This window comes from Euprymna scolopes, chromosome 10, assembly GCF_053919585.1.
Source record: "Euprymna scolopes isolate OS-2025 chromosome 10, ASM5391958v1, whole genome shotgun sequence".
Lineage (NCBI taxonomy): Eukaryota > Metazoa > Mollusca > Cephalopoda > Sepiida > Sepiolidae > Euprymna > Euprymna scolopes.
Genome location: NC_136491.1, coordinates 118,320,642 through 118,343,982, shown reverse-complemented (window position 1 = coordinate 118,343,982; position 23,341 = coordinate 118,320,642). Strand labels below are relative to the sequence as shown.

The window sequence follows — 23,341 nt, the reverse complement described above, 5'->3', positions numbered from 1 at the left end:
AGATGTATATAGATATATATATATATATTGTTGAGATGTATATAGATATATATATATTGTTGAGATGTATATAGATATATATATATTGTTGAGATGTATATAGATATATATATATTGTTGAGATGTATATAGATATATATATATTGTTGAGATGTATATAGATATATATATATATTGTTGAGATGTATATAGATATATATATATTGTTGAGATGTATATAGATATATATATATTGTTGAGATGTATATAGATATATATATATTGTTGAGATATATATAGATATATATATATTGTTGAGATATATATAGATATATATATATTGTTGAGATATATATAGATATATATATATTGTTGAGATATATATAGATATATATATATATTGTTGAGATATATATAGATATATATATTGTTGAGATATATATATATATATTGTTGAGATATATATACATATATATATATTGGTGAGATATATATACATATATATATATATTGGTGAGATATATATACATATATATATATTGTTGAGATATATATACATATATATATATTGTTGAGATATATATACATATATATATATTGTTGAGATATATATACATATATATATTGTTGAGATATATATATATATATATATATATATATATATATTGTTGGCGTATATATATATTGAGATATATATATATATATATATATATATATATATATATTGTTGGCGTATATATATATTGTTGGCGTATATATATATTGTTGGCGTATATATATATTGTTGGCGTATATATATATTGTTGAGATATATATATATATATTGTTGACACATATATATTGTTGACACATATATATTGTTGACACACATATATATATATTTTTGACATATATATATATTGTTGACACACATATATATATAACATATATATATATAATGTTGACATATATATATATATATATTGTTTACATATATATTGTTTACATATATATATATTGTTGACATATATATATATTGTTGACATATATATATATATATATATATATTGTTGACATATATATATATATATATATATATTGTTGACATATATATATATATATATATATTGTTGACATATATATATATATATATATATATTGTTGACATATATATATATATATATATATATATTGTTGACATATATATATATATATATATTGTTGACATATATATATATATATATATATTGTTGACATATATATATATATATATATATATATATTGTTGACATATATATATATATATATATATTGTTGACATATATATATATATATATATATATATTGTTGACATATATATATATATATATATATATATTGTTGACATATATATATATATATATATATATATTGTTGACATATATATATATATATATATATATATATTGTTGACATATATATATATATATATATATATATATATATATTGTTGACATATATATATATATATATATATATATATATTGTTGACATATATATTTATATATATATATATTGTTGACATATATATAGATCCCAACAATATATATATATATATATTGTTGGAATATTGTTTATTGTATGTATATATCAATCAACAATATATATATACATATATAATCTATTGATGTTGATACATCTGTCCATATAATTCTGTGGAAATTTTCCTATATATATTTAAAGATATATATATATATTTAAAGATATATATATTATATATATATATATATATATATATATATGCGGGTATATCTCTCTATTCTTGTTTCTGCGAAACATCTCTGTATATGTATTCCTATATATTATGTGTTATTCGTGAAGTACACATGTATACCTTGTATTTTTGTGAAAAAATATATATTGTATTTGTGTGAAAATATATATATTGTGAAAATATGTATATTGTATTAGTGTGGAAATATATATATATTGTATTTGTGTGAAAATATGTATATTGTGAAAATATATTGTATTTGTGTGAAAATATGTATATTGTATTTTTGTTGAAATATATATATTGTATTTGTGTGAAAATATGGATATTGTATTTGTGTGAAAATATGGATATTGTATTTGTGTGAAAATATGGATATTGTATTTGTGTGGAAATATACATATATTGTATTTTCATCGAAATCGATATATTGTATTTTTGTCGAAATATATATATTTTTTCTGGAAATATATATTATATCTGTGTAGAATTATATATATTTATATATATATATATTTCCACAAAAAAAAATATATTTTTTATTTTTGATGAAATATATATATATATATATATGTACATATATATATATATATATTGTTGCGGATATATATATATATATATATATATATATATATATATATATATATATATTAAATTGTAATTCAATGGATTTCAAAACCTCGTTGAAATAAAATGAAGTGGTTGGAGTTTCATATCAAAGAATTTTTATTATTCTAAGCAAGACAAAGAATGTTTTAGAAAATTAATCTCCTTAACCTATAGGGTTTCGATGTCTACCATCTCATCATAGGAGAGAAAATATTAGCAAATATTTATAAAGGTATGCACCCTATTTGCTAAAGTCAGTGAGACATGGAAAGTCAAAGTGACAATAATACATTTATCAGAAGTTATTTGCTCTATCTTGCATAACGAGCAATTCTTGTTTAGATGGGATAACTTATAGAATATTACTGCCAGTAATTTTTTGTAAACCTACAATCTCACGTTTACATAACCACTGATTGTTAAATAAAAACTATTCCGAAGAGTATATATATATATATTTTTTTGTGGAAATATCTATACAGGTACGTTGTCATGAGGAGTTAAGGGCATAATAGATTTATTGATTGATATAATAATTAAATGAATCGTATTGCGTTGCGAAACCGCTGCTCTCAAGAATTGTACATGTCAGCGTACTTGGAGTAATAAATTGTGGGATGGTCTGCATCTGGAAATTTTGAATATAATCTTTTGTCATTTATTTGTTATATATATTACTTGATAATAATCATAAAGTGTCTCAAATAAACAAAATCAGTCATGATAACAGCGAGGTCTCCAGAATTTTGGTGTAAAATAAGATCGCCTTAACAAATACTGACTGAATGGATCGCAGGTGGTCTAGAATTTATAAAAATGTATTTATTTTATATCATTGTCCACTTTCATTTCCCTAATAATTTCCTTTTTACTTTCTTGGGATCATCTAGTACCGCCTCTCCCTCTTTATTTCCCTCCCTCTATCTCTCCTTCTCTCTCTCTCTTATATACACACACACACACCATTCATTAAACCCTTTTTACTTCTTATAGTCTAAATATATAACGAGAGGGTTGGGCCTAAATCCCAGCTCTCCTATTGGCCAAATCTCTAACCGACATCAAAAGACGTCAAAAAAAAGAAAAAAACACGAAAGGAGAAACAAGCCCCCCTCCCTATTGTCCTAGATGAAACAGGACACATCTATGATACTCGGCGAATCGCTTAGTAGGACATAGATCAGTTCTATCCTGTCTCTCGGATCCTAGCTGATCATGAATAAACTATCGGGACCGCCAAGTAAGTAAAGATAATTTGTTTTGCAAAAGTCGATTCTGTTGAGATAAACAGAAAATTCGTGTTATTTTCTTTCGCGTGTATTTTCTAACATATTTGCCAAAATATTATAGTTTCCGTATACTCTTAACCTATTAAATCATCGAGTTTACGGTACAATGCATTATTTGTAAACATATATTACGTGTTTTTTACCTTTTTTTTTTTTTTTTAAACGACAAATCAAAATCAATTTCCCAAATAATAAAATCCATAAAATGTAATAATCTGTTTTGGATCTCAATTTTTGGGAAACAGATCTGATTGTTTTGGAAGTGGATTTTTAATATTTTTGGAAACGGATTTTTATATATCGGAAACGGATTTTTATATATCGGAAACGGATTTTTATATATCGGAAACGGATTTTTATATATCGGAAACGGATTTTTATATATCGGAAACGGATTTTTATATATCGGAAACGGATTTTTATATATCGGAAACGGATTTTAATATTTGGGAAAATGAGTTTTAATATTTCGAAAGCGAATTTAGGTATTTTGATAAATGGATTTTAATAATTGGGAAATGAATTTTTATATTTGGGAAATTTTAATATTTGGGGAAATGGAATTTGATACATGGGGGGAATGAATCTTAATATTTGAGGAAATAGGTGTAATATTTGAGAAAATGAGATTTAAATATTTGGGGAGAGTATTTTTATTTTCGGGAAATTAATTTTTATATATCTAGATTATCATAAGTAATCCTGCAAGTTACCGATTTGTTATCATAAAGTTTTATAAAAATTGACGATTTATTATTTGTATATATTAGCTTTTATTATTTGTATTTATTATTTAGCTTTTATTATTTGTATATATTATTTAGCTTTTATGATTTGTATATATTATTTAGCTTTTATGATTCGTATATATTATTTAGCTTTTATGATTCGTATATATTATTTAGCTTTTATGATTCGTATATATTATTTAGCTTTTATGATTTGTATATATTATTTAGCTTTTATGATTCGTATATATTATTTAGCTTTTATGATTCGTATATATTATTTAGCTTTTATGATTTGTATATATTTAGCTTTTATAATTTGTATATATTATTTAGCTTTTATGATTCGTATATATTATTTAGCTTTTATGATTTGTATTTATTATTTAGCTTTTATGATTTGTATATATTATTTAGCTTTTATGATTTGTATATATTATTTAGCTTTTATGATTTGTATATATTATTTAGCTTTTATGATTTGTATATATTATTTAGCTTTTATGATTTGTATATATTATTTAGCTTTTATGATTCGTATATATTATTTAGCTTTTATGATTTGTATTTATTATTTAGCTTTTATGATTTGTATATATTTAGCTTTTATGATTTGTATATATTATTTAGCTTTTATGATTCGTATATATTATTTAGCTTTTATGATTCGTATATATTATTTAGCTTTTATGATTCGTATATATTATTTAGCTTTTATGATTCGTATATATTATTTAGCTTTTATGATTCGTATATATTATTTAGCTTTTATGATTTGTATATATTATTTAGCTTTTATGATTTGTATATATTATTTAGCTTTTATGATTTGTATATATTATTTAGCTTTTATGATTTGTATATATTATTTAGCTTTTATGATTTGTATATATTATTTAGCTTTTATGATTTGTATATATTATTTAGCTTTTATGATTTGTATATATTATTTAGCTTTTATGATTTGTATATATTATTTAGCTTTTATGATTTGTATATATTATTTAGCTTTTATGATTTGTATATATTATTTAGCTTTTATGATTTGTATATATTTAGCTTTTATGATTTGTATATATTATTTAGCTTTTATGATTTGTATATATTATTTAGCTTTTATGATTTGTATATATTATTTAGCTTTTATGATTTGTATATATTATTTAGCTTTTATGATTTGTATATATTATTTAGCTTTTATGATTTGTATATATTATTTAGCTTTTATGATTTGTATATATTACTTAGCTTTTATTATTCGTATATATTACTTAGCTTTTATTATTCGTATATATTACTTAGCTTTTATTATTCGTATATATTACTTAGCTTTTATTATTCGTATATATTACTTAGCTTTTATTATTCGTATATATTACTTAGCTTTTATTATTCGTATATATTACTTAGCTTTTATTATTCGTATATATTACTTAGCTTTTATTATTCGTATATATTACTTAGCTTTTATTATTCGTATATATTACTTAGCTTTTATTATTCGTATATATTACTTAGCTTTTATTATTCGTATATATTACTTAGCTTTTATTATTCGTATATATTACTTAGCTTTTATTATTCGTATATATTACTTAGCTTTTATTATTCGTATATATTACTTAGCTTTTATTATTCGTATATATTACTTAGCTTTTATTATTCGTATATATTACTTAGCTTTTATTATTCGTATATATTACTTAGCTTTTATTATTCGTATATATTACTTAGCTTTTATTATTCGTATATATTACTTAGCTTTTATTATTCGTATATATTACTTAGCTTTTATTATTCGTATATATTACTTAGCTTTTATTATTCGTATATATTACTTAGCTTTTATTATTCGTATATATTACTTAGCTTTTATTATTCGTATATATTACTTAGCTTTTATTATTCGTATATATTACTTAGCTTTTATTATTCGTATATATTATTTAGTTTTTCTCCAGGACGTTAGACATAAGGGCAGGTGTGGTTTTAAGCAGCCAGCGCAATAGGATATGCGGACCCTGGCCTTTAAAAAAAAAATAAAAATGAACATGTTTCTTGGTATTCATAGGTAGTAGTGCCTCAGGCGCTCAGGCGATTAGCAATAGACTAACCCCTTCCGATAGAGAATGTATGCCGACGTACCACGTAGGATTAAACGGAATCATACTTCAGTCGAATAACAAGTCATATTCAGTCAGAATAAAAAAAACGTTTTCATAATTCTAATATTTTTACAATCATTTAATACCATAACAGAAATACTTTAATGTTAAATTCGATACAATTAATTGAACATGCGTTGCTACATTACTCGTAATCGGATTTGATTGGGAGTACATACCCTTTTAAAATATTGTTAGTGCGATACGGTAAGGATGCGAACTCAGGATACGCGATTAATTAGTTGGCGTGAAAGCTCTATTGTGTCAATCAGACAGAAAAAATGAAAAATAAATGACGAAAGAATGCTCCAATTTTCTTGGGCATCGTTTTTTAATTTAAACTTTTACAACATCTTCATTATTTAAGAGCCTATGAGAAACTAATCTTTACGTTGTTTTTTTTTTTTTTAAATATAATTGATCTCAAACTTGAAGTTTACAGAAGAAAACAAAAACATATATGACTACTTCATTTAATCACATCAATTAATATACGAAATATAATTTTATGCGTAAATTTTCAGTATTTCAACAGTTCTCAATATATATGTAGAGCTAGAAAGTAATGAAATTATATATGGCAATAAGCCAACGGAGAATGTTCCGCGTTTCATTCTCGTGAAAATTTGTCAAGCATAAGCCTGACGAATTCTCACGAGAATATTGTGTAGCTTAATTGCCATATATATTTTAATACTTGACTATATATACATACAGCGTTTTTATTATATACTTTTAATTCAATAATCAAAAATAATTATAATAATAATGGGTAAAAATATAAATATATCACATAGCTATATATAGAACGAACATGTCCAAAACGGGTATGACCCCACTTCCAAATATGACATCTGCAAAAAAGAAAAAAAAAACAACAAAACAAAACGAACTAATATATATAACTTACATGAATAAAAATATCAATATATATATTAGAGATTTGTTGGCTGGTAGATAGGCATGTGTCGTGTGTGTGTGTGTGTATATATATATATATATATATATATATATATACACTAGCCTGTGTGCCCGGGTGTTTGGAGGTGTGTGTTAAGCAAAAAAAAAAAAAAAAGTTGTAGAAACGTGGAAAAAAAAAACCGCCAAACCGGAAGTGACATAAGTTTAAATTAAGGCTAGTCAATCGAAAAGAGGCTGGCTTTCGAAAATATCGGTGAAAAAAAGTGACCCTTCCCTGTAGAAAAGTGCCCAGTTAAGGGGGAAGAAATTAATGTTTTTTTAGCCAATTTTTCGGTATTTGTCGGCCGAATGGCCGAGCTTCAAAACGGTACCGATATCATAAAAATCCGTCGCCTCTGTCGAAAGTTTAGGCAGACAAACATACACACATACATGCATAGATTTAAATAGACAGGTGAGATTTATATTATAGATTATATTGGACGCAATATATAGTAATGATTTAAAAAGTAAAAAAAAAACAAAAAAAAAAACACTCGCTCGCAATCACCAAGAATCGAAACCAAAACGTTCAGCTCACGATTCATTTTTGTCTCTGCCGTCAATGGTTGGGCTTTGAAGACATGTGTACTGTAAGACTAAAAATTAAAAGGTGAACCAATAACTACTACGTAATGCATTCGTAATGCCGGCGTTCGACCTTTACCTGGCAAATTTTATTTATTTTAATTTTCACACTTTTGCACCGATTTTTCCAGGCTAAAACCCAAATATAAAGTTTTACATGGATTCAAATACTTTATATATGAAGTTTCATGTCTGCAGATCAAAAACTCTAGGAGGAGTTTGGTAGGCAAACTTTTTTCAACAAAATATATACGTATACATAAATATATGGGAACAGTTTTGTGTTTACTATAAGCTCTTTACGCAAATATCATGCAGGTATAAATCATGTAGAAATATTTGCATTAATATAATTACACGTAATAATTAACTAAAGATGATCATTTCATAAGAAAATCGAAAAAAAAACTAACAGGAAATTAATTAAAATGAATGTTTAAAAGAATATGCAAATCAGCTAGATCTTTTGCTAGTGAATGCAATTCCACAACCAAAATTGTATTTTCTTTTAAAATAAAATAGAGAAAGGGTTTTTGATATGACTATCAACACACACACACACACACACACACACACACACACACACAAAACGAATTTATAGGAGTATAGAAAATTATATATGCGTATGTATTGCATATATGTTTAAATATAAAAATGAATACAACGAAAATATTATTTTTCATTATCTTCAAAGTTTTATATTCTTACAAATATTTTTACAATAACATAACCAAATGATTAAAATGCACATTGTAACATGCGATTGTTAATTAGTGTTAAAAATGTCATTTGAAAGAAGCAGGAAGCTTTTTATGTTAAGTTTGCTCTCTTCATTCGATTTTGTGTGTTGGTTGGTTGGTTGTTTTGTTTTACGGCATATCAACCCTTTTCAGGTTATTTAATGCCGAATCTGGTGATTTTGAAGAACGATTTTTTAATATAGTATATTTGTTTTTTAAGTCGTATTCTATTTAACCCATAGTTGGAACCCTAACAAGTGCTACCACTCCGGGTCAGAGTGGACCTGGGAGCAATGGCAATTAAAGGGTGGCTCCACACTCCCTAAGGCCTGCAAGCTGGGGCCCTCACCATCGGATATAGTTTAAGGTAATATCCAGGACCGTGTGTGTGTATGTATATATATTGAAGTGCTATAAAAATGCACTTGTTTTTCGAACAGAAATATCAGAAGAATTCCCTTTCGTTTATCGATCCAAACAGATATATATATATATATATATTGTTTTTTAAATATAATTATCCACTGACACGTGTTTCGTCGTCTACGACTCATCAGAGTGGCTGAATCTCTGAGTCGTAGACGACGAAACGCATGTCAGTGGATGATTATATTTTAAAAACAATATATATACCGCTCCCCATGTGGGGGGTACCAAATTGGTTAAAGGGAAAATCATTCCCAACTCGCATTTAGGTAAAAATGCACTTTCATAAATGATTGAATATATTCAAAAACGTATCGCAAAAACAAATAACACCTATAATCAAGAGATAATTAGTTTACAAGTCAAACGCTTCTGTAAACTTGAAAAGAATATTCATATGGTAATTCTAACCAGTTAAAAAAGCTCAATAGAAATAATAGTGAAAGTAAAATTTATTATAAGATTAAAGACTGTAAATTATAATTTACAAAACTTTATTATTCGACAGGAAACGCGGATAGAAACATTAAGAATTCCTTAATCCGTGAAGTTTCAAAGAATGCGTTCTTTACATAGGAGGAAAGATTTTAGATTTTGGAACGCATTTTTTTAAAACTTCGGATTCTTAGTGTTTCTTTCTGAGTTTCCTGTCGAATCCTAAATTATTTTAAGTTATAATTTAGTATTTTACTTTGTTCTTATAATTCTTGATAAGATACAACGGATAACAATAATACACACCACACACACACATATATATGTTTCAGTAGGTGTGGTTGAAACTAAATGAACGCTTTAAAATAAGTTAAAACACCAACAAATTATCCAGTTAGATAGAAGAGTAACTTATCTTACTTTTGGTAACATTTATTTGTTATGTATTTGCTTCTTGTTCAGTTTCGTTTTGTTACCTATGCTAATAATTGCACGAATTTATATAAAATATAATAATACTAATTATACACGGAACTGGCCAGAGAGCTAAAAGGAATATGGAAGATAGAAGAAAGTCAATATAAACACTAATAGGAGAACTAGGAACAATACCTTTAAAAAATTGGATTCAGAAGGATGGCTGATAAAATACAACTGATAACAAAAATGAAAACTGCTCAAATATTAATGAAAATCATTGAATATAAGAGACACGTATGAACTACAAACGCTAACCGGACATGTAGAAACCACAACATAAGTAAAAAACAAAAAAAAACAAAAAAAAAAAAAACAGATGAACACCTTAGAATCGAGAAAACTGTAATTGTAAGCAAACCCCACAAAAAAAAAAAAAACATTTAGTGTCAGTTTCAACTGGTACCACATCAAATAGTCGTGAAGGATCAAAGGGAGATAGAAAGACCGAGGAGAGAACGCACTAACCAGATCTTTACTGGATGTGTGAAAAGATCATTGGAATCTTGGGAGGCTTATTGTCATCCAGATTCCACTGAAAGCCAATGGTTGTTGCCAGCGAGAGATAAATGTTAAACAGTTGTTGCGATAACACAAATTCATTTGCAAAGGTTAGCGAAAGAAGTAGAGAGTACTGGAAATCTGGGGAGACTTGTTGTCACCCAAACTCCAGGGAACACCACAGGTTGCTGACATAGAAAAATCTTTGATAACCTGTGTGAAAACTTATAGAAATAAGCCAGCCAAATATCAGTGATAATAAAACTATAATAATAAAAGCAATAATAATAGAACCACCACTAACAGAAATAATAATAATAATAATAATAATAATAATAATAACAGAAATAATAATAGAAACAATAATAATAATAATGATAATAATAAAGACAATAGTAATAATAAAGACAATAATAGTAATAATAAAGACAATAAGTAATAATAATAAAAGCAATAATATTAATAGAAACAATATTAATAGAAATAATATAAAAACAATAATAATACAACAAAGATTATTTATCCTTAAAGAATAAACAAGATCATGAAAAGTGTATTTTACTTTCTGACATTTTTTTTTTTTTTTGTAAATCACCTTTCTCGTTGGAAATATAAACTCTGTCGTGGATAGTAGTCCTTGAGTGTTAGTCCTAGTTGGTTTAAATGTCTTGTTCTACACGTGGCTTCGTGTTATCGGTTAATAAGAAAAGTATTGCCACTTGGAAAAAAAACATTGTTTCGTATTTGAATTATATTTTAAAAAATAAAAAGCCAAATAACGATGTGTTTTTTTTGTTTTGTTTTTATCCTATCTCGATTCATAAAGAAGTCTTCATCAGGTTCTGACTTTTTTTGGGGGGGTTCTCATGTAGCTTTGTCTCCCTTTTTCTATTCTCGTTTAAGTTTAACCTATTTCAAACTGATATAAATTATTGCACAATAAAAAATGAAATTAAAACAAAAATTATATTTTTATTTCGAATTATTAAATAAATTTCCATATTTACTTGATTACTAATTTAATGAGTTATTCCAGCAAATTTAGACACTCTCGCGGACCTTTGCATGGAATTTTTTTCATGATTAAATAATTTGCAATAAGACAAATGAGAATCATAAATGTTACCACGCTATTTTTTTAATTTTTTTATTTTCAAGTTAAATTCAATTATTACTATATTTTTGTTTATTAAAGTTCAAATTTTAGTAATTAAGAAATAGAATTTTTACTTAAATATTTCGAAATAAGAAAAATGCATTGTTTTAATTTAAATATTTATTACCGTGCAATAATTTATATCAGTATGAAATAGATCAAACTTAAAAAAACAAAAACTAACATTGTTTATATCTGTTTTGTGAAAAAAAAAATCAACTGATGCTGATCTCAGTGCTCAGTACGACTGGCATCACACCAAATAGTCGAAGCGTCAAGCATGATGGAAAAAGTGAAAAGAGAAAGCACTGTTCAAAACTGGATGAGTGTAAAAAAGACTGGGACTTTGGGGAGGTTTATTGCCACCTATATTCATGTGAAGAAAAATAGTTGCTGCCAGCGAAAAATCAATGGTAAACGGCTATTGCGATAACGCAAATTCATTTACAAAGATTATCGAAAGAGGTGGAGTGTATTGGAAATCTAGGGAAACTTGTCACTCGTACTCCAGGGAACACAATAGGTTATTTGAAAAGATAAGTCCTTGATGATGGTCTGTGTGAAAATTCCTTGTGAATGATGATAATAGTTGTTACTAATTAAGGAACTTTTCTATACTTAGATGCCAGCATTTGGCCGAAACAAATGTATGCAAGTTATCAATAAAAGCCTAAAACTTTGAAAATGAGCAACAATATGAGTGTCTGTTCTTTGTAAAGTAATATATTTAATAATAATAATAATAATATACTATTATTATTATTATTATTATCATCATCATCTCCCTTTTCCTTTTTTCCGCTTTTCTCGCACCCCTCCCCTGATATCATTCTTTCATAAACAAACATTTCTGTAAAGTCTGACGAGGTTATTGGACCGCCAAACACGGTCGGGTAGCTGAAACATAATGTACCTATTTACTATGCCTCCCCACGGGACAGAGTTAGACACCAGGGTCGTTTTTTAACGTGGAGAAAAGGTACAAAAATAAAAATTGTCTCAGTCGTGAAGGATTTCTCCTCCACCGAAAGAGAACAAGAAATAGAAGTGCAGCATCTGAAGAACAGATACTACACTTTGATCATGTCCCGAGGGCCATGTGATAAAACGGTAATAAAAAATAAATAAAACGTGTGTATATATATATATATATATATATATATATATATATATATATATATATATATATATATACACATACAAACACACACACACACACAAAAGTGATCTTGGCTGGTTGTCTAAGGAACAGTCCTTGTCAAACTCTTGTCGATTTTTGGTCTACAGACTTGAAACTTGATACATTTGGTTGTAACCTGGTAAACGCTAAGAGGACACAATTTGGAACTTGGCAGGCATAAGTCGACATGTGCTCGTTTGCGCATGCGCAAATATACATTTATACAGTAAAAAGTTTTTATGGTAACTAATTTTGGAAAGCTATGTTTTTGTTTCGATTCTTGCTAATAACAGCCAAGTCATATGTAGTTTTTTACTTTGAAACCACTACTATATATATATATTGGACACAATATGATAATCTATAGAAAATGGCTCTATATAACAATAATTATGACATCTGCACGAATTAAAATATATTTCAATGTATTTTACACCACCGGGCGGCCTGTTAATATATATAAAATATATCCTAGTTTGATGAATCGTTTAATTTGCGCTTAGATTAAGGCGAGTCATGCTAATTGAGGGAGGGAAAATGACTTCGAATATCTTTAATTGTTCGTGTCTTTCTGGAGTAAATAAACAATTCTAAGATCTATATATTTGAGATCTTTCATTTTGTTAGGCTTTTTAACGCTCGATTGGTCGCTTGGGTGGACCGAATTGTGTTCTTCTGTTCACCCGAGGGATGAACAAGACATCAGTTATTTAGCCATAACCTCGTTATCTGTATATTAACTTAATGGCAGTACGAACTAAATTAAGGCGTGGCTGGAGGCGAGGATTCATTGTAGGGGTTAGTTTAATGGAGAAAGAGTTTACAAACGGGTGACCTTTATGGCTTACTTCCTTAAATGAGATTAAATTAGCAACGTCTTGTCAATCATACTCCAGGAAACACCACAATGCAGTTCACTGGAGTCTTGAGTGACAACAAGCCTCCCTAGATTTTCGGTGCTCTCCACCTCTATTGATTATTATTGTTATTATTATAAAGTTTGATATGTGTGGGATGGACTCATAAAAATTACTCGGTAATTTTGAATTTTGCATAAGGAGAGGTAAAGTAGGCTATATTTAGTTTAATTTTGTTTCATACAAAGTCAGTTATTTGCATTTGCATTTTTTTTAATTACATTTTCACCACAAACAAGGCACATTGCCACTTTGATGTAGGGGCTATAATCAGGGACATAAGCTACAGGGGTACTATGTAGGGAGTTGGGCAGCTAGATGTCTGTTCATATTACACTTGAACTTCTGCATGTCAGTACAGTTGGGAAAGCAGGGACCCGGAAGGATGTTCCAAAGTCTAGCAGTTCTAGGGAAGAAAATACTGGAGTAAAAAGCTCTCTTACATGTAGGAATCTCTACTGTGTAGGATTGGAATTTAGCTGCTAGTCGGGTTTGTCGGGGGTATTTACGTCGAGGAGGTACAAGTTCAGGACCTATCAGGTTGGCGACTCTTTTGAACCCTGTCTAAGAGCAAGAGACTAGTAGCAGATGCACCAGCCCAAATGTGACAACAATACTCCATACATGGGCGAGTAGTGGCCTTATAGATGTACAAGAAGCGATCTTGTCAATGCTCTCAATGTAACTGTTTCAACTCCTGTTTCCTGTGAACGTTAGGCCGAGACATTAATATACATTATTAAATATTTCCCTAATTTCAATTTATTTGCAGCATTTAAATGAGGTTTAAAGGAGCAACCTACGATATCAAAATTCAAATATTTCAGATTTGCATTAAATTTCATTAATAATCATTAGACATCAATTCAGCAAATCCCTTGGATTTCAATTTCTTTAGAGTCCTTTAATCTTATATTTTGATATTTTGTAATAACAATATCATGTAATGTTTTTAAATAAAGATTCTAGACCTTAAGTTTTGTATAATATTTGGATTCTTCTAGCATGAAATATATATATATATATATATATATGGGATATCGGGATCAGAAAATTTGTGGTTCATTTCCAATTCCGAACACGAATCTTTAAATTGTATTTTTTTAAATTATTTGTTTCTGTTTAAAACTTTATTTACCAATTGCTGGTACTAATAAGTGATGTATATTTTTTGATTTTAAACTATCAGTTAATCTAAGATCAATCACACGTGTTTTTTTTACGTTTGCGAAAATATATACACATATTGCACGAGTTTTTATGGTAATCCGAAAATTAATAACACCATAGTACATTATGCAGAAAATTAAAAATACTCGGAATCGGAAAAACTTCCTCACATAAATAATATATATATATATATATATATATATATATATATATATTGGAAGCTTTTAACCTTTAAAATTACACAAAAAAATTATCATTCGTTAGAAAACCATTTAGTCAGTAAGTCATTCAATCACCTGCAATCACTGCATAAACTTGCTCTCCCGAATTCACTATAGTACCAGTAATAATTTATTTTTTTAAGGGATCATCAATTGTTTACCACGAAACACTGTTTCGGAGATTTAATGTTTTTTGTTTTTGCGCTATGTTTTGAATGAATTCAATTATTTACGAAAGTACATTTTTACCTAAATGCGAGTTGGTTCCCCCATATAGGGAGCGGCATATATATTGTTTTTAAAATATAATTGTTTTTAAAACATAATTATATTTTAAAAACTAATATATAGCGAGTAAAGCGATTTATAATTTTGAATTAAAAATCCGTTTCAAAAGGAAAACAAACAAAATCAATAGTTTGTACGATCGTTTCGGAAATGGTGATTTTATTGAAATAGACAATATGTCTTTAAACAATAATTTTATAAAGATACCAAAATAAAACTAGCATTTTTTTGTAGTAAGGCAGTTATTTTTTCCCGCTCACTTTTAAAGCTTGTCATTATTTCAGTCCGACTATTCTTTGGCATGCTATCCTATATATATATATATATATATATATATATATATATTCCGTCTATTCTTTGGCATGTTATATATATATATATATATATAGTAATTTATAAAATATATATGGCGATTAAGCTACACTGAATATTCTGCGTTTCATTGAGCACTTTTGAAGTAAATACTTAAAGTTTACGCATAAATCTATACTTTCGTATATTAGGTTTATGTGAGTAAATGAAGTAGTTATATATATATATTTGTGCTTGCACCATTATATTATCATGCATGTTTTTCTATCTAAACAAATAATTTCTAATTATACTAAGTATATGCACAAGGACGATATTAACATAGTAATAATACTTGTTTGTTTCTGCATAACGAAACGGACCTGTAAAAATGTATGTAAATTTTAACATGCTGGAAGAGCTGTTTTGCATGAAAATAAATATTTGGATCTTGGAATGTAGTTATATTGTTATTCTTTTATTTTTATACTGTCATTCTTTTATGTGATCTGTTGTCATATTTAACATATATTGAGCTTCTAAACGAAAAGTATTGGTATACACAAATAATGAAATATAATTTAAAAACATAGTTTATAAAAAAACATCTTTACATATGTAGATAGATAGATAGATAGATAGATAGATAGATAGATAGATAAAGATAATAGATAAGAAACGCGGGGAAAAATGAACAAAAACATTAGAGCTGGAAAAAACGGCTTGATATCCTATCGATTTAAAAAAAATTATTTAGAAGCATTTCAATAATAAATGCCAATAAAATTTACTTTTCTCACTTAGCTGCAGTTACACGGTATCACCAATCGTTGAAGTGTATCGGACTGACATCAAAATGAAAAACAAACATAAATTTACAGGAGTTATATATGTGTTGATCTATTACTATTTTGAATTATTGTCAGTCGGATATAGTCCTAATGATGCCCTGAAACCGCCGTAATTTTTGTTGTTTTTAGACGAAATATGTAAATAAGTAATAAAATAACTAAGTAAAAACTAAAATAAATAAATGAAGAATAGGTGAAACCATACCTTTCTCTTCTCCCCCCCCACGAAATAATGACTAACCCAATTATTTATTTTTAGTTGGTCTAAACAGCTGCTAAAGAGTAAAAATTGAACAAATGAAACTTGTCAGGTGTAAGTTGACTAAAGATGTACCTTTTACGTATTCGTAAATATACAATTATACGTTTCAAAGTGTTTATGCATATGGACTTAGCTCATACGGTAACGAATAACGCCGGAACGCTATACGTTTTAGTTTCGAATCTAGCTGTTGGCACCCAAGTAATTTTTTTTTTTTTTACTTTTAAAATCACTCCTATATATTGGGTACAATATAATAATAAAGGAAAAGCTCTATAATAATACACATGAAATTTGTATTAATTAAAATATCGTATTTAAGCGTATTTTATTATCGGGTAACGCCGGGCGGCCTCCTTGATTCCAAACATTTCTCATATTATATCACCTCTCTTTTAGAAAGAGAGTACGATTATGAATATCTCCAGTATCAAATAATCCTTACACACTGAAATTTACTTTATGCAAGAAAACTAAAGAGGGGAGATATAACATATGAGAAATATTTGGAACCAAGCCTTGATGTTATTTCAAATCATTTGAAACCCTAACAGCAAGTTTTAGTCTTCCCTCCATCAAGGCCGAGGTTTTGGGGAAATATCAGATATTTTGTAATTCATATGCAAAACGAGTAAAACAAATGACTTTGAAACATTTTATGGCTGTAAAAATGTGGTAAAACATGAACTGGATGATGGATGATCTCCTTAATGTGTGACCTTAAGGGCAAATGTCACAGAGCTCACTACATAATTCAGGTTATTACCTTTCCAGCGAGCTTTCCTTTGTAAAATTCTGGTCAATAGTCGCTGAGATTTGGAACTTAAAAAAATTGTCCAAACAGCTGCTATCTCTCTCTCTCTCTCTCTCTCTCTCTCTCTCTCTCTCTCTCTCTCTCTATGCTCATATTTTAGTTCTATGAGACGAAACTGCATGAAAAGTTGCAAGCTTTTGAAAATTATAATACAAGTCTCTGGTTAAAATTTCATGACAATTAGTATAAAAGAACCTATATTTTCAAACCAATAAAATATGCACAAATTTACCTACATGATAGTGCCCTGGTAAGCCAGCTTCAGTTTTGCTGCTCCGGGTATTTTTTATTTTTTATTTTGCTCAGTTGTCTACCTTGTGGCATTGCCAGGCCATATATATATATATATATATATATATATATATATATATATATATAAATAATAGAAATCAACTTTAAGTACAGTCAAAACATGACGACTAAATGATTAGACTCGTGCTGTAATTTTATTTTTTTTTTATAAATATTTTCAAAATTTCTTAATTTCGGCTTATACCAAAAATCCATCAGATAAAAAATTGTTCAATCATACAAACACTGTCTTATGAACACCGTAGTTTCCTTGAATTAACATCTATTGACCAGCAACCACACATGCACACAACAAACACACACACGCACACATATGTATATATAAAGAGAGAGAAAAAGAGAGGTGTATATGTATAAAGAGATAGATGAGTGTATATATATACATATATATGTGTGTGTGATCTTTTGTTATCCCCACTTTGATGATTATTATTATATTCGAATTTTTCTGTAAAGTGTGTATTGACGCTGATTAAATTTTATTCAATATTTTTTATTTGCATCGTTTAAAAAACAATTGTATATTGATCAGTTAATTTGAATGTTATGGGCTTAAGTAAACGACTTTCCCATAAATCATTAGTTTGTGTGTGTGTGTGTGTGTATGTGTAATGATTAAAATAGGTTATATATATATATATATATATATATATATTAATAAAAAATGAGTTATCTATATAATGATTAAAAAGGGCTATATATATATCTGATTAAAATAGATTATATATATATATCATTGAAATAGATTATATATATTAAATATGTATATATATATTATTTAAATATATATGCATTATTAAAAATATATTTATATTATTAAAAAATATATTATTAATATATATATATATATATTAAAATATATATCATTAAAACAGATTATATGTATACATTATTATTATTAAAATAGATTATATACATACACACACACGATAAAAAATGGGTTAGAATAATCTGATTATCTACAATAACAAAATAAGACGAAGGGTAAACTTTCTGGTATAAGATATCAATTCAATTAGCCGAAGAAATCGGTGACTGGAACACGATTGTATTTGTGTCGCCGTTGAGCATTTATTATTATTATTATTATAATTGTTTTATTCAGCGCTATCGAAATAATTTTCTTGGTGTTTATTCGCAATTGCTAACCGAATGTGTAACAGATTACCTCAGGTCTGTTTCATTGCAGATTACAACATGACCCTCTTCAAATCCAATGTAAATCGATTTTATTTATGAACCGTGGCCACAAATTTTAAAACTTAGTCCATCCCAACAACCATTATCAATCGTCTCATAATGTTCTTCGTTTTTCTCAACTGACAATCATTACATCTAATTAACCATTAGCCTCGAGAGGAGGTAGTCATTGATAATGTTGATCTGTCAGTGTAATGATGATAATAATAATTATGATGATATTATTATTAATAATAATGATAATTATAATAATAATAATTATGATATTATTATTAATAATAATGATAATTATAATAATAATAATATTTATAATTATATTAAGAATAATAAATAAAAATAATTTTATTTTGGATTTTTATAAATTACATAGGTGTATGTATTATGAATATATGTTTATTTTAAAAAAGAAGCTTATTTTTTAGCTTTGTAAGTTAAAAAAAAATTCATTGCCTTGTTATAATACATATTTTTATTTACACATCTTTATTCTCAGAAGTTCTCGTTACGTCATCATTCGGAGGTATGTATACTTTTTATGTATACTAGCACATCACACACACATACACACATATATATATATATATATACAACTTACACAAGTTACCTTGTCAGATTTTTAAGTCAAACCCAAATGATATTTAACCTCGTTAGCTTACCCATCGCAAAATTGTAACAAGTTTACTATCTCTGTTAGCAGACGATACTACGTGCAAAATTGATTCTATTAAACTACAATGTAAACAACTTATTGTTGAGCCGTCCTCATAAATAATCAAATTCTACCCAATTTACATCATTAAGGATTAGTTCACTACCATCCTGCATTCATTAACCCTTATCCTCGAGTTGTCTTCGGGCCTTGATAAGTGGTGACTTCCAAGTAAAAAATGCAATATAATCAACAACACAAATATAGACAATAAATTAAGCAATCTATTAATATTTGCATGGGAAAATGATAATTTTCCGTAAGCAAATTATGAATTATAAATTATAAATCATGAAATATGAATTATAAATATAACGGAACTTACACCTCCGACGATAATTTATAAATAAGTTCAAAATGGCGAATGCACAAATTAGTCAAATTTTACAATTTATGTTGATAGTTCTATGCTACAAATGTCATATACATTGCTTGATTGTTTAGTAGTGCAAGTGTTAAACTTACAGAGCAATTTTAAAAATGGGTGAAAATCATTTGCGTATGAAATAATCAGCGTCAAAAGGTTAAGCCGACAAATCAACCATTGCTTTTGTTTATTATTCGGATATAAACGTTTTTCGTTACAATTAAAACAATTCATAGTCAGACTCTATTACTGTTTAGCATGCATTCGAATATATATAATCGGTCTATTAACTCTTCTCCGGAAACTGCTGAACCGATCTGGCTGAACTTTTCTATTGGCCTTTTCAGTTAGGAATTAATAGGGATTAGGATTAGGTTGGTGCAAAAATAATGTCGTTTTTTAACATTTAACTTCATGTAAAAAAACATTTTTCCACCAACCTAATACTTTATACAGATATGAGCACACATTTAACCTTATGCAATCATGAATTTTGCATAAAGCACCCATTCTAAGCCAACAACCTATAAATTTTGCAGTTTTTAACAGGCTAAAAATTCTATAATATATATATGTGGGTGTGTGTGGATTAAGAATGTATCTGTAAGATAAAAATCCCGAAAATATCGACTGGATTTATATAATAGTGCTCAATAATAAATATCATATATTACAACATAGTCGTCTTCAAATCCAATGCAAACCGATTGCATTGATGAACCGTGCTCGCAAATATTCAAACATGGTCCATTACAACTATTGTCAATCCTCTCATAATTTTCTTCGTTTCTCTCAACTGAGAATCATTACATTTACTTAATCATTAGCCCTGAATGGGTGCAGCCATGGATAAGGCTGATCTGTTATAATAATAATAATATATATATTAATTTTCTTTTGGATTTTTATAAATTATATAGGTGTACGTAATATGTATGCTCATTTCTTTTAGCTTTATAAGTTAAAAAAAAAGTTTATTACACTTTTGTAATACATATTTATTTTTATTTATACAGACATGCACAGGATAAGCTACAATGACGTGACAATGTTTCGATCTGTAGTTATTAATAACTAAGATCTCATCAGATGAAAATGTTTGTCTTTTTCCTAGATGTCCTTATTGAAAAGTCTACTGTTCCAAGAGAACACTTAAAGAACAGACTTTTTGACTGGTGCGATCTTAAATATTAATAACTACAAATCGAAACATTGCCATGTCCGTGTAAGGAAGACCGTACATGTCGGTATAATATATATTATGTGTGTGTGTGCTACCATATCGTTTAGTTTCTAAATGATTAATTAATTAAACTAAATTATTATGAAATCATAACTGATTGTTGGATTTAAAAACTTTCCAATTCGAATACTTGAACGCTTAAAAATATATTTCAAATTGGAAAAGGAGCTACAAATTAATTTATATTTTATATGCATATAATAAAACATTAGAATTGCTGACGCGTCATAGAAGAAAAGAAAATTCATTTGAAAAATTTAATTTCGTAACTAAAATATATCCTTTAATTTAAAAATATATTTGCGTGATTTTTAAATGTAATCGATTAATAACCAATTACAAATAACACTTACAGATGGACACGTGTATTGGTCATACAATCTCCTTCCCCTCTCTCTTATGTGTGTGGGAGCATCATGGAAGATTAGGACAACATAGGTACCGTCAGGTTCAAATCCGAAGGGGCTCTGTAGTTGGTCTCTTATGCCGGACTCTCATTAGCCTTTATTTATGTCTGCCTTCCATGCCTTAAGCATAAACAAAAGTTAATGAATGCTCGGCATACGACGGTCACCTTTTGTTTGGATTTGAAACCGACGGTAGCAATGTTGTCTTAATCTTTTTTAATACATATAAACTTTACGCTCTTATTTTTAAAAGAAATTTGTTAATAGTTGAGGTTCTCCCCTACTAGCTTTTCATATAACAAACTGTTTATATATATATATATATATATATATATATAATGAATAGTTAGATATTTAGTGATCTATAAAGAGTAATAATCCTATTATTACTTTCAAATCACCATTGACATAATTGGACGTCCTGGCCTTTATCTAGCACGCCTCAAGCAGATGACCACAAGCATGTGAGACTCCACATGTCCGCACGGTCTTTTCTCAATTTCGCACATGTCACACTCTACCTTTTATTTAAGTCACTTCACCCCGTCTCACTTTCTCTCTGAAACGCTCGATCCCACATGCCTTTCAAAGTCAATCCCACATTTCATCTCAAGGGAACGGATTGATTCGAATAAACCCTATGAAACATTCATTCTCCTCCTTAGCTTTTCTCATTAGAACTTTCAAAGAACAATTCTTATCAATTATGAATTTTTATAGACGTTGTCTCAATTCACCAGATCTGTATAGCACTTTGCACGCACACACATACAAACGTGTTAATAATTTCAATGTATCTTTACATACACACACACACACACACATATATCTCAAGTTATAAAAATATGTATGGTAATTAGGCTACACGAAATTTTGTGCCTTTCATTGTCATAAGGACACGTCAGACTAAAGTATGAATTTTTACGGGGTTGAAAAGAGGGAGATTCCTTGTAGCTTCATTGCCATAATTTTCGTAACTTACTACCTAGCTCTGCTCACGTATTGTGCACGGTAGAAGTAAATTCTGAAAACCGATACATCAAAATATTGTATCTCTGTATATGTATATATATATATATATATATATATATATTAGCAAAATTACCCGTCGTTGACTGCGTCCAAAAACAGCCTACAGAAAATGGACTCATTTATGAAAGTATGATAGGTTATGAAAAGGAAGGGTTGTAAAGAGATAGCTTCGAATGTGGGGATATCAAAACCAAAGCAAAATATGATGAAAGTAAAAATAAAATAGATAACCCCATAATTTATTATACCATACCTGTTCACACTGAAACACTTATCACAATATTCTGCGGAT

At 27.6% G+C, this 23,341-nt stretch overlaps 1 protein-coding gene across 3 annotated transcripts in view; it reads left to right on the top strand.

The window, feature by feature from the left end:
• Positions 1-23,341, top strand: part of LOC145286240 (nuclear receptor subfamily 2 group E member 1-like) — a 103,555-nt gene that overhangs the window by 6,486 nt on the left and 73,728 nt on the right. Inside the window, exon 3 of one of the 3 annotated variants that reach the window (XM_080135059.1) lies at positions 19,785-19,811. The exons of the other annotated variants lie outside the window; for them this stretch is intronic. The gene's annotated coding sequence lies outside the window, so the exon portion shown is untranslated. The remainder of the gene's footprint in view (positions 1-19,784; positions 19,812-23,341) is intronic. 3 annotated transcript variants of the gene reach the window in all.